Genomic DNA, 5,354 nt, shown 5'->3' on the forward strand with positions numbered 1-5,354 from the left:
ACATATTTATATTCAAAACCCCTAGCATTTATCTGACAAGGAAAACAAAATTACAGGAGAGCAAGGCAAGTAAGTTAAACGAGATTTTACGCTTCTCTATTATGCGCACTCTCTACTGTTTTTCATGTGAATTCTTTCTCACCAACTGCCAGTCAATCACAACTTTTTGCACACTTCCAAGTGCCAAGTCAGTACCATCTACAATACATGGCTGCATTTGCTTCTATCTGAACAACTAGTTTAAACCAAAAATGTAAAAATAAGCACAAACTAAAATTAATGATTGCTGCAAAAACAACTGTAGCAGGCTACAGAGCTGGCTCATCATGGAATAGGTCACTGTGACAGCCTAAAGCATGCACCCTGAAGCTAACTCACCGTTTGGGATTTCACTCTTCTCATGAGAGGTACCAGGAAACTGCTGCTTTGTTCACAGTGCTATGGCTTTGTTGTTTTATTTTACATATAAACATGCACTAGGGTCTACCAGCTCACCAGATTCCAGGAAGGAAACAAAAATGGAAGCAGAAGTTTCCTAACCCTGTTTCCCTACGCTGAAGCAAAACCAGCAATCCAAATTACCTTCCAAATTCAGTCTCCAGACTTTAGAAGTCTGGGTTGGAAAATGAGCTGGATTTAGACGTGCATGTTAATCCAGGACCATCTGAAGTTTACAGGTCCTAAGGTGTGTTATTCGAGCAACAGATTTCCATGCAGGGAACCCCTGGCCAAGAGCTGCATCCAGAGCAAAGGTGAATATGACAGACAGACACACATACAGTGGAGAGCTGCCTGGGCCTGGCTGTGGAGGCTGCTGGGCTGGTTTGCAGAAGCAATTTGCCCAGTGAGAGGACAAGGAGTAATGGCCATATGCAAAGACACAAGAAGTTCCACCTCAACATGAGGAGAACTTCTTTATGTGAAAGCTGGAAGAGCACTGGAACAGGCTGCCCAGGGAGAGCATGGAGTCTCCTCTGGAGATACTCCAAATGCACCTGAATGGTTTCAGTGTCACCTGCTCCAGGTGACCCTGCCTGGGCAGGGAGGTTGGTCTGGATGATCTCCAGGGATCCCTTCCAACCCGAATGAATCTCTGATTCAGTGAACCTCAGCATTTGAAGAAGGCTTGACGGTCAGTTTCTATCTCAAGTTATCACTGCTAATGGCATTTTTGTGCTCTAATTTCATAATTTCATAAATAATTTCTAATTTCATAAATATTTTGAAAATTACAAAATAAGCCTGCACAGAAAAGTAATAGAACATAATTTAAAACTTGTAACACTTTGATATGTAATAGCTGCTTAGTTGTACTTCAAAACTGAAAACTACTTCTCCTTGCTAACATTTGATATTCTTTAAAAGGGTGAATTATCTAAATAGTTGGTACTTTATTTAACAGAAATTTCCAATAAACCTCATTCCATCACTTTGAGTTATGCCACTTCATGCCATGTGACATGAAGGCATTGATGTAAGTTTGACAGGCAGTGCCAGTGCTGACAAGTCAGTTTGAGGATTTATGACAAATTATATGCTACAGATATTTTTAAAACAACTGTGGATTGCCAAGGAAAAAAAGAATTTAAAATGTGTAATAACACTGATGCATCTTTAGATTGAAAACAATTTATTCAATTCACATAGTTATATTGATTTAATGTTCAGGCTAACACTTAATGCAATAAAAGAAAGGAAATTTATATTGAAAATTCCCAACAAGCTCAAATTACAATATATTATAGAGCAAAGGAAAATGAGATGTGTTAATGTAATGGGCTTTTTTTTCCTTTTTTTTTTTAACATTGTCATTAAGTAATACTGTTAGCATTTAATAATTTGAAATAATCTAGCTCAAATGTTAAAGCCTGCACAGGAAAAAAGGGGCATCCACTGAACAGAGAATTAATTGCTTATGAAAATTCTTACTCAGCAAAGAATACAACATGGTAAGGGGGAATATCTTTCACTAGAAGTGCTAGCTGATTTAAATAATGTTTTTTCCTTTTTCTGGGTTTGGGGTGGGGTTTTTCGTATTCTCTTTTTTCTACAGATCTAGTCCTGCCTTATAATTTTTTCACAATCTCTGTACTTCAGTTGAAGCATACTTAGGTCAGTCGTGTGAACTGTCATACATTTATTTTATCTTCAAATGTCTTAATTCTGTAATGGAAGAATAAGAGATTGAAGGCCTAAGGACTAATCAAATTAGTGAACCATAATCATTTTTCTAAGATGGAAAACAAGCTTATTAGAAGAGTATAATAAAGGAAAAAAGAAAAAGAATAAACTCCATGTCCTCAGCAGACAAAATTGTTCCATGTGTTAAAAGTACATTGTTGTGGATCACCAGAAAACATTGTCTCACTTACTCACTTAGTGTTGCTCAAAATGTACCAGAGTTCAAATACTTCTATTCTTCTTCAGCAGTTAACCATCCCAAAAATCAAATCCTGAAAACAGGCTAATGAGTGAAATGAGAAGAACCCTTTTGCAGCTGGAGATACTGTATCTATAAAATCCTATCTAACTGAACTGTCATGCTGTAACATGTTCACTGTAAAAGCTACCTTCTTTCAGGGTATGTGAAAGGAGTCTGATTTTGCCTTTTTTTTTTCAGCAGAGAGGTGGCACAGCATCAGTTAGAACTGACATGAGTATTTTCAAGGGAAGAAATAGAAGAAGAGCCACCATGAATTTCTTGTTTTCAACGGCTGTACATTTTCCTGGCAATGCCATGCCGTGTGCTACTAGAGCACCCCATGGCAATTTACATTGCTGCCACCTAATACGTTATTAGCCAGGGACTGTTTGATTTAGATTATTGCACCAAGTGCTACCTTCTAAGCAATCACAAAGGCATAGTGTGGTTAGAATGACGTCTGTTGTGTGTTCCAAGATTAGGCATGCATTAATTTCAGCTAAAACACCAGCTGTTTAATGTTCATATATAATTGTACACAAATGTTTGGTTTAGAGTTGCCCAGCATTCAAACAGCCAGGAGAACCTCCAAATGACTGGAATCTCAAAAAGTGCCTCCTGTACAGAGTGCTAAACTTACCTCCATTCAGTATGACCATATATCAGTCTGTTGCTTTCTACATCGTTTCTTAGCAGATGTTGAAAGGGCCAGAAAAGAAGCAGAAGTAGAGAGGCAAATCCATCTGAAAGCCAGATCTCTGCCTCCTGTTTCAAAGGCAACTCCTGGTTAAAAAAGGTCAGTGGCTTTACCAAAGCCACATTTGTAGACTGTTGAATGTTTAGATGATGTTAGGTATAGAATGGCAGAGTTTTGAAATAGATGTTATGCATACAAATGATCAAGGCACAGAGGACTTGGGGATCACTTTTCTGGAATTTGTGTTTTTCGGTCTGTTTGTCACCTTTCATATCACAGATGAACTTTGAGTTCTTAGTCATTGCAGGTGGTGGAGAGGCCAGTAAAAGTTTTACAGCTGAAAAGGGCTAGACTTAACCATGAGTTTCGCCTTTTTCACGGAACTTGATTAGCAACAAATGGGCTGGGGTTACATTTATAAAAAACTGATAGTAAAGCCTCACCTTGAGTCTCCACCCAGAAACCTGAGAAAAGTAAACTAAATTGAAGAGCTTAACCTGCTCAGTCAGTTAATTTTCCTGATTCATGGGCACTCATCAATCAGCTTAAAGCACGCTAGTTTACCGAAACAACAACAACAAAACCAAGAAAAAAACAGAAAAACAAGGTAATGTATTAAGGGCATATACATAGTGCTTGAAATACAACTTAAGCCATTTTTCCAGTCCTCTCCTCTGCTGGGTCTGGCCAGCTGGTTGCCTGACCCACAGCAGAGCCTGTCTGCCCGTCCCACTATGCTCTCTAAATAAGCACATGCAGCACTGTTACTAGTAGCTTCCCTCATTCATTATTTTAGTTCAGAACATATATGGCAGTGGGAAGTAACAAGTCTCTTTGTGTACCAGAAGCTTTTAAACAGTTTCTTCCCTAAATACCACAGAATATAAGGAATTTCTGCTTCGTGAAATATTCTATACAAAGTCTCTTTTCTCTTGCTGCATATTATTTTGTCCTCTGATGCTGGAAACTATTGCATAATATTATGAATACTATGCAATCAACAGGTGAATACTAATTGACCTGTTTTAAATTGAGAACTCCTAAGCCAAATTAATTAATCCAGACTTTAATACCCAGCTTGGAATGTCCATGACACGTCTCTTGATAAAATGAAGCAAATCCTTCATAGTATATCAATGCGTATGGAATGAAGGTGGCTCAGACCTGACCAAGAGTCTTCTATTCATGACCTTTCTTTCTACAGGGGAAACTCTTAGCAACTCAAGCTTCTCCTCTTGGGTCACCTTCTCTTCTGGATTGCCAGGCTTACAGAGGAAAAGCATCGCCATTTCTTTTGTTCTGCCTTGTAGCTCCACCACTGACAATTTTGCAACCCCTGCTAGGAGTCATCCTGGAGAAGCACAGGCACTGCCGTTCTTGAAAAGACCCACTAATACTACAATTTGATATCGTGGGTCTCCAATTTATGGCTTGCCAGACTTTCCTATATAAACTAACTCATTGGCTTACAAGTTTCACCTGACAACAATTACACTCCTGGCTTTTGTTCTCTTTTCAACAGAAGAGGGAGGTATCATGCAATGTGTGGCAGATGTACCGTACTAACCCAGTGAAGGACTGCTATATGAAATATTAAAAATAAAAAGTAGAGTTATATCAGATAATTTCACTTTGTGAAAAAACAGTAGTTTCAAGAAATAAATTTCCCTAGATTATCAGTGACAGGCAAGGCATCATCATCACCCACTTGCTGTTTAACCTCCTGGTGACCGTGTTGGCAGGACCGGCTGGTGCATTTCTGACCCTTTCACCTCAGACTAAATGACGGACAATTGTTACTGGGACAGGTTGCTATTTTTCCTTTATCAGGCTTTAATTGCTAGTGATGAATGGCCAGATCTCGCTGACTGCCACGGCTGTGTCGAGATACGGCTGGGGACAGTCACACAGTGCTAGTGCGCGTCCTGCGGGCAGGGGACTGTTCCACACGTGGCTGACGTCCCCGGCCCCAAGGCTGCTGTGTGGCAGAACAGTGCGGCTCTGGAGACGAGCCCGGAGAAGCAGACTGGATCCAGCAATGCCCAGTTTGGTACCTGCATCTGTTTCGAGCGGCCGTGCCGGTCGGGGCAGGGCAGAGGCGAGCGGCCAGCCCTGGGTCTGGCATGCCTGGCTGCCCGGCACCTGCCCCAGCCCATCTCGCAGCCTCCCCGGCACTGAGCGGGGCTGGCAGCGCCCCTGTGCCGCCCCTGTTCCTCCGGCCGGCGGGAGCGGCGT

This window comes from Fringilla coelebs (genome assembly GCF_963513975.1).
Source record: "Fringilla coelebs genome assembly, chromosome: 8".
In the NCBI taxonomy this organism is placed as follows: domain Eukaryota; kingdom Metazoa; phylum Chordata; class Aves; order Passeriformes; family Fringillidae; genus Fringilla; species Fringilla coelebs.